The following is a 9,962-nucleotide window of genomic DNA, read 5'->3' on the forward strand; positions in this document are numbered from 1 at the left end:
GAGACCAGCCTGGCCAACATGGTGAAATCCCATCTCTACCAAAAATACAAAAATTAACCTGGTGTAGTGGCAAGTGCCTGTAATCCCAGTGACTTGGGAGGCTGAGGCAGGAGAATCGCTTGAACTTGGGAGGCAGAGCTTGCAGTGAGCCGCGACTGCACCATTGTATGTCATCCTGGGTAACAAAAGCAAAACTCTGTCACAAAAAAAAAAGTACTTTAGCCTTAAATTTACAGAGACTAAAACATGGAAATAGTTGGATTAAATATGACAACAGAGGAAAAACATGAGATAATGTTGGCCAAGTTCAAACTACCCAAATGATTTTTTAAAAATCATAGTTTATAATTTTGGTAATTTTAAGCCTTCAATAGATTCCTCTAAAGATAATTTTTAGCATGAACCATATGTAAAGTTGTTGTACCAATCTGAGCATTTGGTGGCAAACAACAAAAAGGGGCTCTGATCAACTTAAGCAGAAAGAAAGAACTTATGAGACAAGGAGAGGGTACCTCAGGAAATGTGTGAGACAGCTAGAGAGCAAGACTTGGAGGGAGCCCAGGATGGCAGAGAGCTGCCATGATCCAGCCACAGGAGCGACAGTGCTAGGACACACCCGATGGTATGGGACCTCGGACGGACACACTGCTGCCACCTCTCCACCTTTAGGCCCTTCCTTCCACGGCACTGGACACTTGCCTCTGTAGTTAGATCTATACCATTTCCCAAAGACCTACTGGATAGTCCATATCTGACCCCGTCAACTTCTACCTACCCTGGGGTTCCCTCTCAAAAGAGAAAAGCATTCACTGGCAAGCAGCCAATTATTTTTTTCTGAATGTCTGTGGCAACAGTACGCCAAAAATGTGAGAACGTGCATGTGCTACTCTGAGAAAGAGACAACGTGAGGATCTTCACAGCTGACACCAGGATTTCTTTTAAGAAGCAACTGTGTTAAGTAAAATTCTTTTATCAGAGTCTCAGAAAAGGTAAGCCTCGTGAGTGTCACAGGCTACTCCTGCGCCCAGGCTAAGAAGAAGGGAAGCTGTTCTGAACGTTGAAAGGACACCAACTGCGGCTCCCAGACCACCTGTGACGGGAGAGAAGTGAAGCAGAGAGGGAGAGACAGGAGGAAGCAGCCGAGCTCCTGCTGGTGGAAGGCTGAGAACTCAGTGATGCAGTCACCCCATGACTGCTCCACCCAACAATTTCCTTCTTCCAGAAAGTCTATCAAACTCAGGAGACCTCAGTGTGAGAAATAAGTACATTCCTCATTTCTGAAGCAAAGATGTTTCTTATTGGGAACAAAATGATGCTATCAAACCCAACAAGTGAACAAAATCAGGTAAGCAGAGAAAGTCAGGAGAATGTGGCCCCCACATTACACACACACACACATTCTCTCTCTCTCTCTCTCTCTCTCTCTCTCTCTCTCTGTCTCTCTCTCTCTCTCTCTCTGTCTCTTACATTCCCCATATTCAGCAGAAATCTAGAGAAGGCCTCAGACTTCTACCAGCCTAAGAATGGGTGTGGAAACATCTAAAGCAATTAGAGGACAAAGTGACACCTAAGCTACCCAGGGATGAACAATCTAGTAGAAAAGCAAGATTAAATAAATGCTATTACAGTGTATCCAAATTCAGTGGGAAGTTCAACAGATGGAATAATTTACTCTAACAGCGAAAAAGACACATATTGTGGAAGAGAATAATATTTTAAGATAAATTTTAATGGATGAGTAGAGTTTTGACAAGCAGAAGAGTGGCCTGAAGTAATGTTCAGGGAATAGGTTAAGAAAAGAAATAGTAGATACGAATGTGCAACTGGCTTGGGAAACAGGCTACTTCACGGAGGTTATGTGCCGCGATGGCATGAAGGTAGGTTGAACAGCCTCATCGTGGAAACTTTGAGCACCTTCTAAGGATCTGGGATTTTATTCCATTATAGGGCCATAGGAAACCATGGCATGTTTTAACAAGGAGAAAGAAATATCTGATCTGTATTTCAGAAAGGCCATTTGTGGCTGTATGTAGAGTATGCCAATTCATTAAGAGGTTAGAGAGACAGAGAATATCCAAAAGGTTATTGTAACAACATAAACAAGAATTGCCCAAACCTTGAAGCCAAGCAGCGGCAAGAGGGCAGAGATATGATGTGCCTTAGTATATTAGTAATTACTAGGTATAATTGACTGACTGACAGACACACAGCAAGAGGGGAAGAGTAGCTGAAGGCATGCCAATGTGTATAAAATGGAACACAAGAAGAGGAAGAGCTTCTGGAAATCAACAGCTCAGCTTAGTGAAGTTGAGGAAGCAATCATAATTTGGTAGAGTCCAATTTTATCAAATGTGTCACAGAATTTGTTTTTGACCTCAAATGAAACCATGGCTATAATTCCCCAAAGTTAGTGTTCTGTCCTGAGGATACTGCAAACCAAGTCACCTGCCAGAATTCTTCAAAATTCTTGGGTTGTTAAAAATAGAATTTTCATGCGTTCCTGCCTTAGGGTCTGGTGGAAGCCCTCATCTCATCTGATGAGATGAGCCCAGTGATAACAGCCCAGCAGGGAGTGGAGATTCGGGTCCAGGGGTAGAGATGTAGGAATGAAGGTACATTCCCAGCATGGAGAATGAAGACAGAACTGAAGTGAGAACTCCGATGCCCATCTCTAAAGGGTGAATCAAAAGGGATCAACAAGCAAAAGAGAAAAAGGGACAACAGATTTAGACGTGATAGGAAAAACAGCAGAGCTCATTCAAGTCCTCAGAAGGGTCTCTCCCTTCTCCTTTGAAGCCTTTCTCACATACCAAAGCCGTCTTCCATCTGGCTCTGAAGAGAAGAGATGTGGCTAACAACGAGATTTTTGCAGCAAGGGCAGCAACAACACTGTCATAATCATAAATGAAAGTGGACTTTCTGACATTAATCTGAGGCCCCTACCTGGCTTCCACCAGCCCCTGAGGTAGGAACACATGAAATTCTATTTCCAACAACGCAAGATTTTTGAAGAAACTGGCAGGTGACTTGGTTTGCAGTAACCTCAGGACAGAACACTAACTTTGGGGAATTATAGCTGCAGTTTCATTTCAGCTCAAAATCAGATTCCATGATAAATTTGCTAAAATTTGACTCTCCCAAACTGTATTTGCTTCCAGCCTGGGTTAGTTAGCCCACTGAAGGGTCAATGGCCACCAAAATAGAAAAGTAAATAAATAAAATAGATCTGACAATAAAGGTAAAATCAAAGCTCTAAACTAATATAGTACAAGGGTTCGGTGGTTGCGGGGAAGAGCTAGTAGGTCTTGAGCCCATACCCAGAGGTGAAATGCAAATGTTCTTCCAGAGACTGGTGCCCTCCCAGGCAAGGTGATGGAGCTGAGGGGAGAGGGCTGCGTTTAATGAACTCGAAGCAGGAGGGCTTCTACCCAGGAAAGGCTGAGGACAGTAGTTCTCAAACTTGAGAGGACATCAGGATGACCTGGAGGGCTTACTACAACAAAGATCAATGAGCCGACCCCTCCAGTATTTCCAATTCAGGAAGTCTGAGGTCAAACCTGAGAATTTGCTTGTTAGTAGGCTCCAATGTAATGCTGATGATGCTGATCTGGAGACCACACTCGGTTAACCACTGATTTTAAAGGCAAGGAGCTATGGGTTTAGATGGATTGGTGAGTCTCACAATCATCTTAAGAATGGAGGCGGTATCTTGAGTCGTGGCATGAACTAGTACAGTCCAGAGTTAGTTTGTTCTGCCAGTTCTTCCAGGAAGGTTTGGGCTGGGGTTTGTAAAAGGCATTGCCTCAGGGGGTACACACTGAAGAGGAAGAGAGGGTACACCAGCAGATCCCCTACAATGCCACCAGCAGTAGAGAACCCAATGGCATGGTCAGAGAACTTGATGATTATTAATTTTCATCAAATGCATGTAAGCATCCCCTCATGGGAATAGAACTATTGTTTATTCATGGTTTTTATTTTCAAAATACCTGGCTCACAGTACATTTTTCATTGATTTGATTAGTATTAGAATAAGCTAGTTCTGATAAAATGTCAACTAATTCCTGTTTCTTTATCATCTCCCTGCAAAAGATTATACCAATTCATATCATCCAAGGGACTTTTCTTTTTTGTAAAAATTATAGATAAAATCTTGAAAGACTAAGGTAGATAGATAAGATGGCAGGAGCCCCCTTTCCCAAGAAACCAAGAATTAAGCAACAAATCTTTAACATTTTTAAAATTTACATGCACACATGATCACACAAAACATAAAACAAGGCAAAATTCACTATATAAGTAACAGAAAAGACCTCATAGAGAGCGTGGGTAGCACAATATTTTGGTGTTAGATGATTCACACGATGCACTTAAGAGGTTGAAATGGGAAAATATTAAACCAGCAGGTCAGCCTTTCCATACTTGCTGCCAATGTTTACTTCAGTTCCGGTAACACAGTAGGCTTGGGTATTTTTCTTTTCAGTAGGTTGAAGAATATGAATAACATATGTGGCATGTGTTGATGCTTGTTGATCCAGAGCTCAGAAATGTTAACCTAAAGACAGAAAGCCTTGGAGGAGACTGGATGCTGGACAGCCTTGGATTCTGATTCATTTGAGACTCGGCATAGAGATGAGGCCATGATCTCCCCCACCCTTTAAACTGCAGAGGATAAAAAAGGGATGTAATATAATACTACACCTCAGGGTATCAGAGTACAGGAAATAAAAGTGTTTCACTTGGACAAAGGTGAAACTTATGAACATATTAATGGAATAAAACATTTTGTGAGAGCTGTAGGCAGTTGTGATTGCTCAAGTGCCTTTTCCACATCATGGAACTGGGATTGAGGAGAAGGGTTCAGCCCCCAAGGAGAAGATCAGAACTGCTTCTGGAAGCAGCATGAGAGCTTTCACTCTCCTTGAGAAACGAATATTAGAGGAGGAAACGGCGGCCCTGGAAAGAGCTTACTGTCCAAGAGGCAGAGGATGCTGGCGGACACAGAGCTACGAAAGGTAAGGGGGCAAGAAGGAAAGACACTGTTCTGGCTATCATCTTCATAAGTGGCATCTTTTCAGCAGTTTTGTTCAGATACCATACCATGTGGCGGTTTCTATAACTACGATGAAAAGATGCTCTGGTAAAGGCAACAATAGAGCCTGAGGCCCAGAGGGAAGGAAGTCACAGGGAGCTCCCCTGACTCTGAGCTTTGTCCCCACTAGCACCCAGCAGCTCTCCCTCTGCTCACAATACCATGAAAGAGAAAAACACAGAGTAGATTCTTCCAACACAAATGGGGTGAGCCCAGGTGATCTGCAGGGAGAGCACCCAAAGTAGGGAGTGAAGGTCAGCGATTCAGAGAAGATCTTTAGAGCTGTAGATGACAATATAGGACTTAAATGCTGAATACAAGTCAGGGCACTCATAGATTCTATTCATCAAGCAGAACTCTACAAAAAGTCTGCAGTTAGGCTATCTGCCAAAGGGACTTCCATCAGGTTATTTCTCAACCTTGAGAAGGCCAAGTGCAGCTACAGTTATGTCTCGCTGAACAGTAGGAGTACTTTCTGGAAGATGCATCATTAGGCAATGTTGTTGTTGTGCAAACATCATAGAGTGTACTTATACAAACCTAAGTGGTATTGCCTACTACACACCCAGGCTATATGCTGTTGTCTGTTGTCCCTAGGCTGTAAGCCGGAACAACACGTTACTGAACTGAACACCACATGCAATTATAACACATCATATGTGTGTCTCTAAACAAATCTAAGCACAGAGAAGGTACAATTAAAATATGATATGAAAGATAAAATGTGGGATACCTGTATGGGGCACTTACTCTGCACGGAGCTGGCAGGACTGAAAGTTGGTCTGAGTGAGTCAGTGAGTGAGTTGGGATGGGGAGTGAACGTGAAGGGCTAGGGCATGACTGTACACTGCTGTAGACTTTATAAACACTGGACACTTAAACTACACTCAAAACTATTTTTCTTTATTCAATAATAAATTAACAGCTTACTGTAGCATTTTTACTTCATAAACTTTTTAATTTCTTTAACTTTTTTGTTCTTATAGTAACACTTAGCTTAAAATTTATACACATTGTATGGCTACACAAAAATACTTTCCCTCCTTATGTCCTTATTCTAAAGTGTTTTTCTATTTCAAAAAATATATTTTTATTAAACTTTTTGTTAAAAACTAAGACACATGCATACAATAGTCTAGGCCGACCCAACATCAGCATCACCAGCATCATCAATATCACTATCTTTCACTTCCTCATCTTGTCCCTTGAAAGATCTTCAAGGAGCCTTCATCTTCCATGGTAACAAGGCCTTCTGGATACCTCCTGAAGGATCAGCCTGAGACTGTTAACTTTATCTACACATGCATATGTGTGCGTATGTGTGTGTGTGTATGTGTGTAAGTAGAAGGAGTGCACTCTAAAATGCTAAAAAGCATAGTATAGTAAAATAATAAACCATTAATATAGTTATTATCATTATTAAACATCATACACTGTTCATAATTGTCTATGCTAACCTTTTAGATGACTGGCAGTGCAATAGGTCTGTTTCCACCAGCATCACCACAAACATATGAGTCATACGTTGTCTATGTTTTGACAGCTATGACATCACTAGGCAAGAGGAATTTTTCGTCTCCTTTATCTTGTGGGACCACCATGGTATATGTGGTTTGTCATCAACCAAAGCATTGTTATGCGGCACACGACCATACTGTGTATTCGTAGAAGCAGAACCCAATTCCCTCTCTCCTGGGTCATCAGAAAAATAAACTCAGAATTTACCATCAACACATTTCTGTTGGTTTAAAGAATGGCTTTGTAGAGAACTGCCTCTGAGTTTTCTGTCCTTTAGGTAAATATTGCAAAATGGCCTACCTTGAGGAAGGATAAATGTCAAAGTATTTTTGAACATGCTACAGAGAAAATGAGTTTACTGAGGCAACAAAAGTTGAGGATGTTAGAAAAATGTATAGAATTAACAATAGACTATAAGAATCAAAGATGATAGTAAGGAGTTGTGTGATCTTAACAGGGCCCCTGGGCAACATTGTCAACTGACTAAATCACAGCTCTTGAAACTGGATCATGTTTATTCAGGGGGTCCCCACAATGGTGCTCTGAAATACACTCTGATTTCATCAAAGTATTTTCAGAGATTATTTCAGAAACTCGGTTACCAATTTTTCTGAGACACTCTTGATTTCAAATTTTTACTGGACACTGCCTTCAGCCAATCATTTCCTGCCTCTGGATACCAATTTCCTTCTCTATAAAATGAAAGTATTAACTAAATTAATTCAAACATACCATTCCTCTTTTAGTACTCAATGAGGCCTATAACTCATCTTTCATACATATTACCTTTACTTTTGGAGCCAAAAATTAATTACATAGGTAATAAATACATTTTCTTTGTGAAGAAAAGACATAATAAATTAAACTTAGCTTTATCACTCCCAATCACACCTTCCTCCCTCTCTCTTCTAATCATTAGCTTGCCAACCTTTTGAAAAATACTTTTACCCACATATATTTGCTCATGGAAAACATAAAGCTCTGATTAATTTGTGTGTTTTCACAGGAATTATACATGTAATTAAACATATAATTCTGTGATTTGCTTCTTGTGTATTCCAGGATACTCATGATGTGGTTTCCACTGGAGTATAGACAGGTCTACTTTGTTCTGAAGTATGAAGGCATCATCATGCTTTTCATCATACTAATGGGCATAATTTTTTTCTACTGAGCATCTTTGAAAATGCCTCCTTGTGCACACATGTCGGTGTGTGCTGAAGTAAATCATGTGTAATGGATAGGAATTCTTTGAATTTTAGCAAATGTCAAATTGTCCTAAGTGACTACACCAGTTAATGCCAGCAGTTCATAAGCATTTCCTCTTCTCATGAGAAGACTCTTGTTCATATCAACCATTACAAACTTTTGCAGCCAGGTGGGTAAAAAATGGCATCTCATATTTCTGTGATCCTGATTACTGGGAACAATGAGTACCTTTTCATATGTTACTTCTTTTTATTTCAATTTACATATGATATCCTGGTCTCAGAAAGTCTGATTCATATCCTATCTCTGGTATTTACTGGCTGGATCAAGTCACTGAATCCCTTTGCCCAGAGTTTTCTCAGCTATAAAAGGAGAATAAAGATACCCATTCTGCCTCAGTAACAAAAATTGATTGCATACTTCCTGGGCACTGTTCTAGGGCAATATTGTGACGGGCTATGTAACTGTACTAGGCAGAGTGAGATTAGAGGACCAGAATCACTACAGTGATCAGAATAAAAGATTTGTTATGACAATTTGACCTTACACAATGATAGGTGATGATTAAACCATCTCCATAAGGCTCTTAAGGCTGTTGTGTCTGTGTTGGCCCTAGAGTCAGCTGGGCAGTCAGCTGGAAAAGAAAGATGGAATTGAAGTTGGGGAGAGTGGGACAAAAGTGGAGTTCATGTCAATGAGCTTGAATCCACGGGGATGGACTGAAATCCATATTGGTCTCTCCAAACATCCAATTAAAGGATGTGATTCTGGCACATCCTTTCTCATTACAGACCAAATGTACACTTGGCCCAGGAATTGGAGAAGCTACCAACGACATGCTCCTGCACCACTGAATGCCACTTCTACCTCTCACTTCTTGTGGTGCAAGCCAACCTGGAACCATGCAGATGGAGAATTCTGGGAAATGTAGTTCCACCTCAGCCAAATGCCTACACTACAAATCTATCAGAGCAACTTTAGGAAATTAAAACAAATGTGAAACGTGCAAGTTGCAGATCCATTATGGAAATGTATGATCTGTGTACATCCTGCTCCTTCCATTTGACAGGCTGTATCTCTATACACTTGTCCATGAGGAGTGAGATCAAGGAGGAGTGGTGATCCATTTTCTGTGCATTAGCAGGGCAAAAGAAGAACGAGATTTTATGAGGGGAGAGACTGACAATATAGGCTGAAATAAAATCTGGGGATCAATAGGCTGCTTCACAGGGAAACAGAAGAAAGCTGAACCTACTTCCCTTTTCTGTCGATTCCAGCCACACATGAGTGCCTGGAGAATCCAACCATGTGGATTTTCTGATTCTCAAGTGAAGTACATCTTTGTCTTTTGAAACAGTCCAGTTTTACAGGAAAGAATTAAAAAATGAGGATCATATTAGCACTACACTAATTACGAACTGGAATGTGTCAGCCAGGAATGAGTTACAAGCTGGCCGGGGCCTGCAAACTCTAGCTGGATATTTCATAAAGTTCAGACATGCAGCTGTAAGCCCTCCTGGATGCTGGCCACCATTTATTATGATGGCGCCTGGCAACAGGCTCCGGTCCGTCAGCCCTTCCATTAGAAACTCCATCTTTTCAGGATTCTCCAGCTCTCCCCTTTTAAATCACATAAAGTAGAAACTTCTATACAGCTCGTCAAAAATGAGGACATTTTGTAATGGTGGTAATTATTATAATTATTTTTTTTTAGATTTTGTGAAACTTTATCTGGTTCTGCCATTTACTGTACAATTAAAAAGAAAAACCAAAAAAGCCAAAGTTAATAGATAGATTGTCAATTTGGTTCCAATTTTTTCTGCAGAAATAAACTTCTCCTTCCTTTCCCTTTCTGAAACCATCCTGAGAAAGGAAAATATTCTCAATACAGACAAAGTGTTCTGCCTAAAAGATGAAATCTGTCTTGAGGTAAGTCCAAAGATAACTAAAGTTGGGGAAATTTAGCTTTCCATTTTTTGTTATGAGATTGTTAGCTCGATAACATAATACAAATTAAGGAACAGTTTTATGCTTAAGAAGTATTCTTCCATTGAAAAACACACTAGCAATACAGTATTAAACAATAGAACTTTCTCACTCATAAGTGGGTGATAAAAATGTGTAGACATGGACACAGAGAGTG

At 40.6% G+C, this 9,962-nt stretch overlaps 1 long non-coding RNA gene across 1 annotated transcript; it reads left to right on the forward strand.

The window, feature by feature from the left end:
- The first annotated feature begins 2,514 nt into the window (after positions 1 to 2,514).
- On the forward strand, positions 2,515 to 9,501 carry LOC128931739 (uncharacterized). The gene is made up of 3 exons (XR_013526042.1): positions 2,515 to 5,015; positions 7,673 to 7,988; positions 8,611 to 9,501. It is a non-coding gene; the product is annotated as an uncharacterized LOC128931739 (long non-coding RNA).
- Positions 9,502 to 9,962: the final 461 nt, after the last annotated feature.

This window comes from Callithrix jacchus, chromosome 1 (genome assembly GCF_049354715.1).
Source record: "Callithrix jacchus isolate 240 chromosome 1, calJac240_pri, whole genome shotgun sequence".
NCBI classification, from domain to species: Eukaryota; Metazoa; Chordata; class Mammalia; order Primates; family Cebidae; genus Callithrix; species Callithrix jacchus.